The sequence below is a fragment of the Pleurodeles waltl genome, chromosome 9, assembly GCF_031143425.1.
Source record: "Pleurodeles waltl isolate 20211129_DDA chromosome 9, aPleWal1.hap1.20221129, whole genome shotgun sequence".
Classification (NCBI taxonomy): domain Eukaryota; kingdom Metazoa; phylum Chordata; class Amphibia; order Caudata; family Salamandridae; genus Pleurodeles; species Pleurodeles waltl.
The window spans coordinates 87,491,822-87,508,961 of NC_090448.1; positions in this window are offsets into that span (position 1 = coordinate 87,491,822).

A 17,140-nucleotide genomic window follows, 5' to 3' on the forward strand; every position below is an offset into this window, starting at 1 on the left:
GTGCCCTGCCTTCCTTGACCTAGCTCCAGACTAACTACAGGGGGCAACCCTTTGTGTGGAAACAGGACACAGCCTATTCAAGTGTACATGGGGATGTGCCCAGCTCCTCACCACCAAACTGCCAGTGATGCCCCATCCAGGCACACTTAAGCTTCTTATTGTGTATGAAGGAATACACAAACACCAACTGTCAACTATACCCAGTCATGTGACCCAGAGACAGGCTGCAGACACCAAATGGTTAAGGCAGGCAAATGCCAACATTCTAAAAGTGACATTTTCAAAATATTTATTTAAAATCTAACTTCACAATAAGTTAGAATTTTACATTCCAGTTCCAAAGACAACAAACATCAATGAGTCACCTCTTCCAATTTGGAAGTTATAGCTTATTAAAGGTATTAAGGTAACTCCAATTTGTTCTCCTATGTGAGAGCTAGGCCTGGCAGTAGTGAAAAATGAATTTAATAGTTTCACGAAGACATGTAAAACTTAAAAGTGCATGTTCAGCTATTCAAACAAACTGCATCCTGCCCTCTGAGGTTTCCAGGACCTACCCTAGGGGTGAAATATGTGTATTAAAAAGGAAAGTTTGAGCCTGGCAAAAGGTTTATTTTGCGAGGCCGAAATTTCAGTTTAGAACTGCATATGCAAGCTGCAATGTCACACATGAGACAGCTTTAACAGCGCTATATATGTGGGTGGCACAATCAGCGCTGTAGGCCCACTAATAGCATTTAATTTACAGGCCCTTGGCATAGGTAGTGCCACGGTACTCAGGACTTAAAAGTAAACTAAATATGCTAATTTGGTATAAGCCAATCATACCATGTTTATGGAGAGGGCACATGTACTTTAGCACTGGTTAGCAGTGGTAAGTTGCACAGACCCCTAATGCCAGCACAAATGAATTCAGCAAAAACAGGAGTGAAGGCAAAATGTTGATGACACTTCAGGAAGTCCAAAATGTGTGCATCCGAGGTGTTTCTATCACCGCTTTTGAGAGTTGTTGAGTGCATGTGCATCTGTTTCTCCCTGAGTGTCTAGTGCAAGACGGTGACCTGCACTCTCGATACACAGTGCTGGTAGCTAATGATGTTAACTCTGAACTCAATCTGTGTGCTGATGAGATGTTTACAAAGTGTGGGGATGCACATTTACTACTCAGCCAAATACAGTGCTTGTTGCTAGGTGCACTGACACAAACTATACCACAAGCATACATCATGTCATACACATCATACACACACATCACGTTTCACACACACAGGCGCGCACCATTACACTAACACAGATTACTATACATTAACACAAAACACTAATCCATACCATCAGATCATTACATCATATCGCACACACAGGTCATCATATATACTTTCATACACCAACAAACACACAAAGCATAAACACTCAGCAACACACACAGCATGATTACTCACACATAATGTAGTTCACACCACACACACACACACACACTCGCAAACACAGAAACAAGCATATCCATATAAACATAAGGCCTCATTTATGCTTACTGCCTGCGCCACCGGGAAAGGGCAAAAATGCACCAAATCTACAAGATATGACACATTTCTGTCCTCTTCCCCTGCTCTTGCACACACATTGCTGACACCTTCCTGCACAAAACAATCGCAAGAGGTGTTCTCCCCTTTCTAGGTGTCCTGTATTCTGCATACATAGAAATTGAAAAAAACAAGGAGAAATAAAGATATTTCTCCCCCTTGTGTCACTCTTACCCCAACCCAGACTTGTAAATCTGGGAATGCTTCAGATTTCTTTGGGTCCTATGGGTGTTGCGTGGGAACACTCTAAGCAACACCCTTGGAACACCCCTTTCATGCAGTGTTATGCATGAAAGGGGTCAATATTTATGAAAGACCAGGCCAGGTGACATCGCGTGGCCTTGTAACTATGGGCTGGCACTCTGTGCCACTTGAGTGTCAAAAAAATGAAATTCCGGTGGCGCAGTGTGCCACTAGGACCTCGTAAATGAGGCCCATACTGTGAGAGAAGCTTCCACTCTTTCTGCCACGGTGTACTTGTTCTGGGAGGGACAGAAAGCTTGCAAGGTGAGTGGCCATGTGATACTGGTTCCCTGAGTTTTACCGAACTTGAGAAAACCTTAGCAAAAGTCAAAATTACTGGTACTGTTGATGGCTCCTTCGATTATGTATTCGAGTGGAGGGCTTCACCTTGAAGGATGTAACCATGTTGCCTCTCACAGCACCTCCATAACGTGGATAATGTATTATTATGCAAAGCAAAAGGTCACAATCCTTCTATAACTTGTCTGATCAGGAGTCTTACTTCTCCAGCTCTTTGAAGACTACACCTACTGGCTCCTCTTTTTTAGACAATAGACATGATCCTCTTCAAGCATACACATCTCTTTCCCGCATCCTTATTTGTGAGCCTCTGTTGGAGGCTTGTTTTGTATTAGTAACAAACTGATGTAGGGTCCCTCTGCTCTGCTGGTTGGAGCTCCACGCAGAATGTAGAATTGCAAGCTTTCAATTAATTGACCTGGAAAAGTAATCAACTCATTGTTTCCTCTTAGTCTATTGACATGCATTATATTGGTGACTTGATTAGCGGGTTTTTACTACCTTTGGATTTATTTAGAATTAATTGAAAACGCTCTGGTATCCTACCTACCTTCCCCCATCCCTTCAGATGGCTTCCGTCTGCTCTGGCTCCATCCACCCCCACAAGCTGTTAGCAAAATCTCTCAAGCTTGCCATAGTTATTTTAGCTAATACATTTTAATTCTAAACATGAGCAGTGTTTCTGAACAGTGGTGCGTTTCCCAGTGATCAAAGGCACGTTCTCCAGCAGACAAGATTAAGGGGTGTTAGTGCTGAGAATGCAGCACTGGAAATCACAGTGAAACCTTTCAACCAAACGCAAAATGATTGCAGCACCATAATGGGAAAATGGATATGACAGCGGCTGCATGAAACCGTAATATGAAAAGACTAATTGCAATCATAGGGAGGAGGGCGCGTTTAGCCACAGCTACAACAGGTCTGGACTTATGCATGTCAGCCAGTCAACCCCTAGGGAAATCATTTTCCACTTATACACCAAGGTGGTACTAAAGGACTAGATCCATGGCATATTTTCAAGTAACGATATATATGTATATATATATATATATATATATATATATATATATATATATATATATATATATATATATATATGTGTGTATATATATATAATCCAAAGGTTACAGGGACGTTACAGTTAGTCTCACATTTTAAACGTACAAACCTCAATAAACTATATACAAAACCAGAGAAATTCACCAGTTACAGTTAGAGTTACCTCAAGAAACTGTAACTCGCGCCCCCGCCATGCACAGATTTTTCCTCAAAATGTTTACTGTAAATATTACATTGGTATTATCAATGATGTTACCAAAGATGTCATGGATGCTGTATTTTGTGGGGTCATTAGCAGTGCATGACGATGGTGAAAGTTATAGTTACCTTAGGGCACGAATTATTTACAATTTAAAATACAAAATGTGTCCGTATTAAAAAAAAAAACACTTTGTACTTTTTAAAAAAAAAGAAGAAAGCATGTCCAGCTGGACTCGAACCCTGACTGCTCAGTACTGCTTTCTGTTTTTTTTTTTTTAACCCTTTATGGGCTATCGGGGACCACAACAGAGTCCTGAAGGGCTCCCCCACGATCCCTCCTTATTATAATTTTTTTATTATTTTATTTTTACAAAAATGCCTTTACAGGCTTTCTTGCACCACATGGGAAGCCTTAAGGCTTCACTTGCAGTGCCATTGCTTCAGCAAGCATGGAGCTGCTTTAGGAGCAGCTCCCCGCTTGCTGAAGCATTTAGGGGGTGATTCTGACTTCGGCGGGCGGCGGAGGCCGCCCGCCGAAGTTCCCCCACCAAAATACCGCTCCGCGGTCGAAAGACCGCTGAGGGTATTTTGGGATTTGCCCTGGGCTGGCGGGCGCCCGCCAAAAGGCCGCCCGCCAGCCCAGGGCAAATCAACCTTCCCACGAGGACGCCGGCTCAGAATTGAGCCGGCGTAGTGGGAAGGTGCGACGGGTGCAGTGGCACCCGTCGCGTATTTCAGTGTCTGCATAGCAGACACTGAAATACTTTGTGGGGCCCTCTTACGGGGGCCCCTGCAGTGCCCATGCCATGGGCATGGGCATGGGCACTGCAGGGGCCCCCAGGGGCCCCGCGGCACCCCCTACCGCCATCCTGTTCCTGGCGGGAGACCCGCCAGGAACAGGATGGAGGTAGGGGGTGTCAGAATCCCCATGGCGGCGGAGCGCACTCCGCCGCCATGGAGGATTCTGCAGGGCAGCGGGAAACCGGCGGGAGACCGCCGGTTTCCCGCATCTGACCGCGGCCGAACCGCCGCGGTCAGAATGCCCTGCGGGGCACCGCCGGTCTGTCGGCGGAGCTCCCGCCGACCCTGGCCCCGGCGGTCTCTCTTTCCCCTGCATGTATTCCTGCGTGCAGGGGACAGAAAAGAAAGCTTTGTTTTTTGACAGCAGGACCTTCTTGACAGGTCCCGCTCTCAAAAACCAAAGTGTTTACCGTGGCAGCTGCAGCCAAGCCACAGCAAAAAGCTATGAACATACCTTTCTGCCAAATGTGGTGTAATTCTGTCCAGTAGTTTTGGCGCTATCACTGTTCAAAATCCTTTCAGAAAAATGAATGAGGAAATCCTGTTTTGCCCCCCCCCTGTTTTCTCACCCCCCCTTTACCTCCCTCCCCTGGACGGATCACCCTGAAACTTTCCAGATAGCAGCTGACTTGACTGGCAATTCTTTTTGGAAAGTTTCGGGAAGATTTGTCAACTGATGCCCAAGATATAGGCAAGTAAAAAACACATTTTATATAGAACTTAGGTCCTAACTATAACTACCTGGTGGCGACTGTCACTAGGTAATATATATATATATATATATATATATATATATATATATGATATCACACATGTTTAAAAATACTTTGTACATGTACCATTCCTCTGCTGGAGACTGGGCCATATATGCTTAATCCAGTCAATGGCAGATTATCTATCTATATATATATATATATATATATATATATATATATATATATATATATATATATATATATGTGTACATTGTGGTCAAAATGTACACTCCTGCATCAACACAAATGGGAAAATATACCTTGTATTTGCTGACTGCATCCCCCGCCAGTCCACCGCCGTCAGGAACACCACTGCTGGGCCAGCAGTAACATTGTAAGATGGAAGTTGGGAGATTGTTGACTCAGCAGTCTTTTTGGGACCACTGCCTTGGCGGGATGGCGGTCTGTCCGCTAAACTCATAATCAGGTGCTGAAGTCCATCTTTAAACTGCATAAAAGAGCCTGAGATAAACTCTTACTAGATGAGTGAGTTGAATGCATAAACTGTAGCTGTAGGTGACAGATTGTAATCTAATGCAGGAGTTCAGGGCGTTAAGCCTCTGATGCACTGACCTGTGTTCTGGTTTAATCTTCAAAACCATTAAGATAGCCTGGTTTGGTAATGTACTGGCTGTGAAACCGTTGGGTGTACCCTGCGGGGTAAAAGATAGCAAGTGGATTCATGTCAAAATTGCAGAAATCAGGGTAATATGGGTTGGGTTTCATTTGCATGCTTCAGATGTCTATTTAGGGCCAGATGACCAGACCCAGGTACCCTACTTACCTGGACTGGTCTTCCAACCAGTCAAGGCCCTTTCGAACCCAACTGCAAACTGTGTGTGCACTTGCATTTTGCTGTCTTTTTGTTTCTTGTTACTCTCACCCTCACTTTGTCTTTTGTTTGCCTTTTGCTTGCCTTTTGCTGCCTTTTGCTCTTGATTCTGTTACTCTTCCTTTTGCTCTCGCTTTTCCTTTAGTTTGCCTTTTGTTGCCTTTTGCTGTCACACTTCTTTTGCCTTTTGATGTTTTTGCTCACATTTCTTGCTCTCACTTTGCCTTTTGTTTGCCTTTTGCTGCCTTCTGCTTCCACTTCTCTCACTCTCCTCTTGCCCCCTGTCTACCTCTGTTTTCCATCTTCCTCCTGGCTGCGCCCACCACCTTTTCCACTTCCCTCCCTCCCACCTCCCCCTACTCCTTACCTGCTTTCCTCTGTGCTTCTCCCGTCTCTTATTCCCGCCTCTACTAGCCCCACCCATCTCACCTCCACTGCCCTCCCACCTCCTAGGACCTCCTTAATGGCAGCCGCAGTGCGACCCCCCTGAGCAGGCGCCCAGGGTCCCCACTCACCTGGACTGGTCCTCTAACCAGTCAAGGCCCTTTCGGACCCAGCTGCAAACTGTGTATGCACTTTGCCTTTTGTTGACTTTTTTCTCTAGTTTCTTGGACTCTCATTTTGCCTTTTGTTTGCCTTTTGCTGCCTTTTGCTCTTGTTTCTCCCACTATCCGTTTGTCTTCTGTTTGCCTTTGGCTCTCACTTTTCCTTTAGTTTGCCTTTTGTTGCCTTTTGCTCTTGTTTCTCTCACTCTTCTTTTGCCTTTTGTTGCCTTTTGCTCTCATTCTCACACTCTCACTTTGCCTTTTGTTTGCCTTTCCCTTCCTTCTTCTTTCACTTCTCTCACTCTCCTTTTGCCCTCTGTCTGCCTCCATTCTCACTTTTTTCCCCTTGATCTCCCCACCTCCTTTCCTGTTTCCCCCATTCCTACCTCTCCACTCCTTACTTGATCTTCTGCATGTTTCTGCTGCCTCTTCTTTCCACATCTTCTAGCCCCACCCACCTCCACACTCCTCCCACCTCCCAGGACAAATTTAATGACCTGTCTGCACCCATTTGCAATGTCTGTCCGCATCTGGACCACACCCATAATGAGAAACCTTGGTTGGGCTCCCCCCACAGCTACTTCTCCGCTGAACTCCATGCATTGAACACAGGACACACTAGCATACTTTGCTGCCATGCCATCCCCTGCTCCATGGTGTCTCCTTTCTCCTTTACCCACTGCAGCTTCACCTGCCTCATCACAGACACTAGCACACCTTCCAACAACACATACACCTCCTACCACATCACCACAGCACAAACCTCACACCAAACCACAACAGCACCTTCTAACAAGCTCTAGTGCATCCTCCTCAACTCATGCTCTCTCTGAAAAGATCCCACAGAGATATGGGACCTCATCCACCCTAGCACTTCCTCATTGAAACATGACTCAACCCTTCATCCACCCCCAACATCCCGAAGGATAGAAGATCACCCACAGGAACTGCACCAACAAACCTGAAGGAGGAATCACCATCATCTACAAAGAGACCATCCAATGCACCACCACTATGCAGAACCCCACTCCAACCATGGAACACCTCAACTTCAGACTTCAAACTGAAGACAAGTAGACCATCAGAGGCACCCTTGCCTACCGTCCGCCGGGACCTCACCCCAGCTTCTGCAACCCCATCAACCACTTCATTGTTTTCCTTGTCATTGACTCTAGTGACATCATTTTCCTCAGTGACCTCAATTCCCACTTTGACGATCACAGGGACAACAACACCATCAACCTCCTCGAATGCTTCAACAAAATAGGACTCACCCAACTCAATCACGACCCAACACACACTGCAAGACACACACTGGACCCTATCTTCACCTCCAGCAATTGTGTCATGTACTGAAACATCAGTGAACTTACCTCGACCGATCACTTCATCAGCCATTTCAACATCAGCAGAGCTGGGCAAAATAACCAAGACCCGATGGACCAATGCTCTCAATGACCAATGGGTCAAGACCTTCAACTCATGGATCACAAACTGCAGCAACAACATCGCTCCCAGCAAAGGCAGCCACCTCAAAGGGTCTACTAAACAGGCCATCTGGTACGGCGAAGCACTTAGAACATCTAAACTCAACTGTAGACAGTGGGAAAAAATATGGTGCACTACCAAGGACACCACCCACAGAAACTCATTCAAAACCTCCCTAAACATCTACCATTGGCTTCTGAGGGAGAAGAACAGAAAGGTCTTACGTGCCCACTTCGATTCCAGCTACAACCACATTGTCAGGGAGTTCTCCAGCCCCACAGCCACCGAGAACAGCATTACACCTTCACAGGAGCCTTGCGACAACCTCACCAATTACTTCCAAGAGAAGATCTCCACCCTCTACAAGAACTTCGAACTCCAACCCGAGCCTACTGACTTCCTCAACCCACACAGCCCCACTTCAACCTGTACAGAGCCCTGACTATGCATCCATTCAAGAGCAGTTGCTACATTTTCAACCACAGAAAAGACAAAATCAGCCACAAACTCACAAACCTGCTCACCAATTCAATAACCACAGCCAAGTTCCAAGAGAACTGGAGGCATGCCGAGATCAAACCCTTACTCAAGAAGCCATCAGCTGACCCCAGTGAACTCAAGAACTACTGACCCATCTTCCTGCTTCCCTGTCAAGTACTGGAAAAGGCCATCAACAAACAACTCACCACACATCTCAGGCAAAACCACCTTCAAGACTCCTTCCAGTCTGGATTCCGCAGCAACCACAGCACCAATACCACTCTCATCGCAGCAACAGACAACATCCAAACCCTCCTCAACCAAGGAGAGATGGTAGCCCTGATCCTCCTCAACCTCTCAGCATCATCCCACCAATCTACACAATATCGATATCCAAGGGAACACCCTCAAATGGATTACCTCATTCCTCACCGGAAAAAACTCACCTTCATTCACCTCTGAACCCAAGGAAATCATCTGCTCGGTCCCTCAGGGCTCATCCCTCAACCCCACACTCTTCAACATGTACATGACACCCTTGGCCAACATCGTCAGATCCCACAGGCTTAACATCATCTCATATGCAGATAACACTCAACTTATCCTCTCTCTCTCCATGGACTTCACCACCACCAAAGGCAGATTCCACTGGTGCATGATGAGTGTAGCCAACTGGATGAGAGAGAATGTCTGAAGCTCAACACTGACAAAACTGAAGTACTAATCTTTAGCATCAGCTCCATCCCCTTAAACACCTCCGGTGGCCATCGGATCTAGAACCAGCACCCTCCGGGACTGATCACGCCAGATACCTCAGCATCATCCCCTACAGCAAGCTCACCTCACTATGAAATCCCAGATCACTGCAATCTGATCAGCCTGCTTCTTCACTCTGTGCATGCTACGAAAGATTTTCAAGTGGCTCCCCATGAACACTAGATGCACCGTCACATAAGTCCTGGTCACAAGCAGATTGAACTATGGCAAAGCCCTCTGCTAGGGGATCTCTGCACATCTACTGGAGAGACTACAGGCCATCCAGAATTCTGCAGTCAGACTCATCCTTGACCTCCCCCAAAGTATGCAAATCTCCCCTCACCTAAGGAACTCCTTTAGCTCCCACAATAGAAGAGATGCCAATTGATGGTACTGACCAACACATACAAGGTCCTTCGCAACCTAGGACCAGCCTACATCTACCACCGTCAGAACTTCCACCAACCAGCCATACAACTGTGCTCCACCTCCCTCGCTCTTCTCCACACTCCTGCATCAACAGTATCTCAGACAGAGTACCTCTACTCCCACCTCACAGAAAAAGGCTTTAACAACCTTCCCCTGCAGTTCCATGCCTCCCCATTTGAACCAGAATTCTGAAAAGCTCTCAAGCCCTATCACATTATGCAAGCACCTGGATATCCTCTCGGGTGATTAGCATCACTCTACAAATTGACTGAATTGATTGATATGCAAGTATCTAGGCCCTTATTTATTTATTTTTTGCGCCGCAATTGCGCCACTTTTTGACGCAAAAGCGGCTCAAACTTACAAAATAAGCAAAATATGTTTGCGCCGCTTTTGAGTCAAAAAATGACGCAAATGCGGCGCTAAAGAAGTATAAATATGGGCCCTAGTCTCAAAATACTGGTGAAAACTGCGACCAGAATTTTTGGTGACCAGTAGAGATTTTTAGGAACTGAGCTATGGGCCTCATTTGTTAATATTTCATGCAAGAAATCATAACTTACGACAAATGTGTAATTGGCAATTTCTTATTTGGATGGTACTAAAATGGATTTTAAAAAGTGCTCACAGTTTGAGCACCAACTTCTACTAAATGGTGTTTTGAGGGCAGACCTAAGCGTTAATAGGTTGATCCACAAGATACTGAATGGCAATGGGTCATAATTCGCCCTGTCTCACTAATATGTATGAGGTAGGCAGCAAATTTCAACCCACTATGAGTCACTAGCATGGTGGCTTGGTCTGATCAGCAGACCACCATGTCTGATTTATTTTAAAGCCCATTCTCGTATAATTTCTGAGAATGTGGTAGAGTTTCCTACCCTCTGAGCATTTTTCATTTTTGAAATATTTTGTTCATTAAGTTGGTGTGCCTTTTCCATTGTTGATTTAAGTGTCTGATTTTATTGATTAAAGATGGTTTCTGTTTGATTTTATTGGCTGCCTTAGCTTTAGTTTGATTTTTTTTATCAGTTATATTCTTCTATGGTAAATGTGAATTTACATTTTAATTATAATGCATAATATATTGTCCCAGATTTAAGAGGGCCCAGCGCCTCCTTGTGCCTTATTAACGTCATTTTTTATGCTAATGTGGCCCAACAAGGCCAAAATCGGCATGCCAGTTAACAAAGTGACACAATGCATGCATTGTGCCACTTTGTAACCCGTTGCGCCACTTTATGCCTGCACCTGGCATTATATATGCGTTCCTCCATTAAGGGGGCTGATGAAATGGTGCAAAGAGATGTAAAAGATTTCTTTGCAACATTTTTTGCTGCATTTTTAACACCTGCACAGAGCAGGAGTTAAAAGAAGGCACACCATTATGTATAATGTGCCTCAATGTGCTCTGCAGGATTATCGTCTACATTTTTTATGCTAATCCTGCAAAGGGCCAAACTAGCATAATTTTTTTTAACGCTAGTTCCCTAACTACAGCCATGGTGCGCCATATCTTTAATACAGCGTACACTTGGAGGCGTTAGGTGGGCACTAAGGGGTGCAAGAAAAGAGGTGCTGCATTGGATGTGTTGTGTAGCCATTTTAGTTGTAGCTTCATACACGTTATTTTAGCAAACTAGGCCTGCCGCTGTGCACTTTAACCTAGATATATTTTATTCAGCTTCGCTGTATTAATTTAACAATAGCCACATTTGCAGTCTTATACTATTTTCTCTAAATAGCTGTTCTTTGCCTAGGCCAGAACTGCATTCTTAAACAAGACGTTTCATTCACTCTGTGCTTTTCTCAAGGCTGCAGTGAGATAGGTTGCCGGCAAACGTGGTAACGCTTTGTCTCTAGTGTTCATAGAAACATACACACTCTTATGTGGGGATCCTTCCCTGGAACATCAGCTGTTTTATTATAAAAACACTACTTTGACCCATGTACATTAGAGGGAGATTCCAGGCAGATGACCACAACTGTATGCTGATTGCTGAGTGCTTCGCAGCAGCTGCTTATGTAGACTACAGGCCTCTTGCTCAGGTATGAGGGATGATGTTTTCCCAGGGGAACCTGAAGGGCAGAATTAGAGTTTAACATGCTGTGCTCTAACATAGCCTAGGTAGGAGCTATTTCTAGATATTCTAGTGACAATATGATAGTGTTATTTTTATGTTTCACTCTCCTTGTCACAATTTTAATACTGTCATGCTTCATCGTCCTAGTTATTGCATTACATGCTTTATTATCTAAGATGCAGTTACTTCAATAAAACCTTATTGAACTCTATTCTGCCTCTGATTGTCCTTGTATAGGTGAGACTAATGTAACTGAGAGAAACGGATGAGATCTGAGTGACCACGATTTCCCTGAGGAGTCAATTGTGTCATGCGCTCGGTTGCCCAATCATCGCTACTCTTGGGTGGAGATGAGGCACTTCTGGTCAGCTGAAGCAAAACCCGGATTGGGCCCACAGGTGTTACCTGTAGTGGTTTCTGACTCAGTCCCCCACAGTGCAAGTGATTCTGCCACCCAAATCTAGTAGTCTCATTAGGATAATGAGAGCCTACTGGACATGTCGCCGCCAACGTTTGGTCAGGCTCTAATTTTTGGGTCCTCCTGAGTATCTCTGTCTCACTAAATACAAAGACCCCTCAGTACTATTTACAGAGACATCCGTGGTATTGAGGATTTTCATCCTCAACTAAGTAGGGAGTGCCTACCTAACGCTGTAGGTTGTTCTAGCTTGAACCCTAAAAAGGATAATCCCCATTTGGTATGCTTGTCTCTGAACAAAGTTTACCTTTCATCATGGCGAACCCGCAAAAGGTAGCAATTGCAGTCAATATGCGACCACCCCTTACTGCACATTTATTGGCACATGGCCTAATGGCCCAGGGGGATCCTGTTACATTCGTTGTTGAGGCTCATCCAGACTATAGAAGAGAAATGTTCTATTCTTGGATCACATTTACAGCAGCTGATGGGAAGAAAAATACATTTCATCACTATACACCTGCAAACACACCTGCACAATATAGACCATATGCATATCTAGAAATACCTCTATCTTATCAAGAACATAATAATTGGCTCGATGATGCCCTACCCAATACAATTCTATATGTTATGTTAGGTCCTCTAAGTAATGATGGTCCTACCTGGACTTTATTGGCCACATATACACCTCACCCTGCTGCAGCGAACCTAACTGTAGATAAAGTCCATTGCTTATATGCTGAGCTTACGGCAATATACAGACGATTAGTTCAGTTTGTAATGCAAGCGTTAAATACAAACCCAGCACGTACTGCTCCGGTGCAACCACTTGCAGTAATACCAGGCCTTATTACGGCCACTGTACATTCGATCATGGGTAAAGTACCCCCCCCAAATGAAAAGAGATTCCGTTTTGGTTAGCTCAAAAAATAAATGCACTGGAAGCAGTATTTTCCCATACGGGACCTCAGGATACTCATAGAATACTAAGTATGTGCCTGCCATTTGGCATGGGTTCCCACAGTTGATAACTGCAATACTTGGGGCACAGTATTTGCCACGCTCTGTACTACCGCACATGGTACACCGACACTTGCCAATCTACCGGAAGTGTTAAAACAGATTCAAGATGAATACGGGGCTGCCCAGGCCCTGGACTTGGGGATGACCATTGCAATTTTAGTTTAGGCTATTTCTGCCCAACTTGGGGGCAGATCGGCCTATTTTTCTCAGGTGAATCTGCTCCTGGGGGGGCAGAAACCACTTAGGCACCAGGGATTTGTATGTGTGCTTTGTTTGGAGGGCAGCCCGTTGGGCAAGGGTCACTCCCCATGGGGCACATTACTGTTGGCCATTTCTGCCCCCTTTGGGGGCAGATCAGCCTATTTTTGTAAGGCCCATCTGCCCTCAAGGGGGGCAGAAAGCCCACAAGACACCAGCGAAGAATTGTTTTTAAATAAGAGGGTTGGGGTATGGCCATACTTCCACCCCAAATAAATGGGGACAAAGGTATTCTGTTCACCAGTGGGCAGATGGGGCAATTATCCCTGATCCACTCCCCGGGGGAGCAGAAAGCATACTAGATGCCAGGGAATTTAAAAACAAATAGTGGGGTGATGGCTACCAACCAGTATGGGCATGGTTATGCCCCCACCCTAACTGAAGGGGTAACAATCTTTCAACTCTCCCCCAACGCACTAAAAGATCTTATCCCAATGGCAAGCAAGAGGACATTTGATTATTTGGGATTTTGGTTTTACATTTGGGCCATGAAAGCTTGTCTAACTCTCAAAATCGTCCCACTTGGAATGGTGAGGGCTGCACTTTTTGGAGTTTGGGATGCTGCCATGTAGAAAAATCTACGAGACCTAGACACATCTTAACGGCTGGAAATACTGATTTGGACAGTTAAGAAATGCAAACAGGCTTCGTACATCTGGTCCATATTTCCAAGTCTCTTAATGGCTTAAAGTTCTGTGTGGCCTGTGGCATAAAGTCCTGCGTGGCCACAACACCAGGCACATTAAGTTAAAAATAGACGCACCAACAGAAAGGCCTTCTGGTTTACCGCCGACCTCCACAAATCTAAGCAAAGCTGCTGAAGACTCGAAAGAAAGTGGCGCCAAGATCAGACTCTGGACCACCACACAGCCTTCAAAGACACCATCCGCAGACACCACCAACTCATCCAAGCCACCAAAAGAACAGCCTTCAAAGACCAAATCCACAACAACGCACACAGCCACAAGGAGCTCTTCAATGTCGTGAAGAAACTCTCCAACCCCAGCTCCAACGTCAACGACATCCTGCCATCCCAAGATCTCTGTGACTCCCTAGCCTCCTACTTCCACCGCAAGATTGCAGACATCCACAACAGCTTCAGCTCCCAGACCCCCCCCCCCCCAACCACCAACACCTCAGATTCACCTCCGACCAACCTCCTGCTCTCCTGGACCCACGTCAACGACAACGACACCATTGAAATCATGAACACCATCCACTCCGGCTCTCCATCTGACCCCTGCCCTCACCACATCCTCAACAAAGCAAGCTCCTTCATCGCATCCCAACTACGGAAGATTATTAAGAGCTCCTTTGAGTCCATCACCTTCCCGGAGAGCTGGAAACACGCCGAGATCAAGGCCCTCCTCAAAAAACCTAAGGTGAACCCAAAGGACCTCAAGAACTTCTGGCCTATCTCCCTGCTCCACTTCCCGGCAAAAGTCATAGAAAAGGCAACTAACCCACTTCCTAGAGGAGAACTGCACCCTGGACCCTTCCCAATCTGGATTCCGCAGCATCCACTGCACCGAAACTGCCCTCATCGCCACCACTGACGACATGAGAACCATACTGGACAGTGGCAAAACAGCAGCCTTCATCCTTCTGGACCTCTCGGCTGTGTTTGACACCGTCTGCCTCCACACCCTACGCTCACGCCTCAGCAATGCTGGAATCCGCGACAGAGCCCTGGACTAGGTCACCTCTTTTCTCACTGGCAGAACCCAGAGAGTCCACCTCCCCCCATTCTGCTCAGAGGCCACCGAAATCATCTGCGGTGTACCCCAGGGTTCATCCCTCAGCCAGACCCTCTTCAACGTCTACATGGCCCCACTGGCTAACATCGCCGATCCCACAACCTCAACATCATTTCATACGCCGATGACACCCAGCTGATACTCTCCCTCACCAAGGACTCTGTCAAGACATACTTCCACGAAGGAATGAAGGCCATCGCCAAATGGATGAAGAGCAGCTGCCTCAAACTCAATTCGGACAAGACATAAGTCCTTTACTTTGGCTACACCCCCTTCACATTGGATGACTCCTGGTGGTCTGCCACTCTTGGAACCGCTCCGACTCCCACCGACCATGCACGCAAGCTAGGATTCATCTTGGGCCCCTCACTATCCATGACCCAGCAAGTGAACGCCATCTCCTCCTCCTGCTTCAACACCCTCCGCATGCTCCGAAAGATCTACAAATGGATACCCACCAAAACCAGAAGAACAGGCACCCGAGCCCTCGTAAGCAGCAAACTGGACTACGGCAATACCCTCTATGCAGGAACCACGGCCAAACTCCAGAAGAGGCTGCAACGCATCCAGAATGCCTCTGCACGCCTCATCCTGGACATCCCCGCCACTGCCACATCACAGACCACCTGAAAGACCTGCACTGGCTCCCAGTCAACAAGAGAATCACCTTCAAACTCCTAACCCACGCTCACAAAGCACTGCACAACACCGGACCAGAATACCTCAACAAACAACTCTCCTTCTACACCCCGACCCGGCATCTCCATTCCGCTGACCTCTCCCTCGCAATCTGGAGCAAGAGTGAACAGCGACTAAAACGTATTTGTATGCACTGTCCGGTGTTAGGGGATCACAATGGTCCAAGTACACACATTGTAAAGGTTTGTTGGAAATAAGAGGTGGTGTCTGCGGTGCGCATTTGACAGTGGAGCCCTTAATTTGTTGGCAGATGTCACAACAAAGGACATACTGCTTGGTCTGTTTGTATAGACCTGGCCAACAATAACGTTCTTGCAATCATGATATTGTGGCCGCCACACCAGCATGGGCAGATGCAACCCCCTCATGCGCTGCTTTAATCAAATCTGCTCTTATGTCTTTATTGAGAATTACTCAAACTCCCACACCTGGTATTTTTACTTCTACATCAAGGAAGCCTCCCATTTGGTAGGAATATTTAGCAGGAAATGCTTTTGGAAAGGGAATGCCTTCAGCCTTGGCTTTCACGGCAAGCCATATGTCATCGTCCAGTTTAATTCCAGAATGAGTTACTGCAGCAACAGAAGCCGTAGCTCCTGCTGATTTGGCTGCTTCATCAGCCTGTGTATTTCCAGCAACGTGTATTCCTGTGCGCTGGTGTCCAAGTGTAAGTAGCACATGGACATTTGTCAGCGTTTCCTTCAGATCCACTACTTTTCCCCACAAAAGTCTGTGTTCGATGGTGTTGCCTTTATAATCTCTGAACCCATTCTGTCACCAGTAATGCAGATATTAATTGAAGGACTGGACACAATAATACGAATCACAGACAATCAGTGTTAGCTGTGCACGATCCGTATGTTCCACTGCCATCACAAGAGCCTTTAGCTCTGCTAGTTGTGCTGTGCAATCCCCTAGGGTTTACGTGAATGTATGTTGTGGACAAAAGTTATTATCCTCCATGTAGCCACTTAGGACTGCGCAAGCAGCAGAGTATTGATGCTTTGTGCCTATTGCTGGTTGTGATGAGCCATCGGTGTACATGACTCTTTGATATTGATCAATAGGCTGTGTATTTGTCTGAACTTGATATTGTAGTTCATATTGCAAAAATTCTTGAATTTGAACTTAGGGTAAAAAATATAGTCAACATCAGTGGCTGTCAGAGACGTTGCACATTGGATCCAACATGGATGTAATGCTTTAGCATTTGGAACGCTGGCTTTGGTAACAGCCTCAAGGCCTTGAATTGGAGCTATGACAATAATGCATTTCCCCTGAGCCAGTGGTCTTTCGTTAATGACAGGCATCAGAACAGCAGTGAGAATTTTCTCAGTGGGAGCAAGGCGTTGTTCTGCTGCTGAATACAAATGCGATTTGTATACAATCGGGACTGTCTCACCCTCATTGAAAATTACATAGGTGAAAC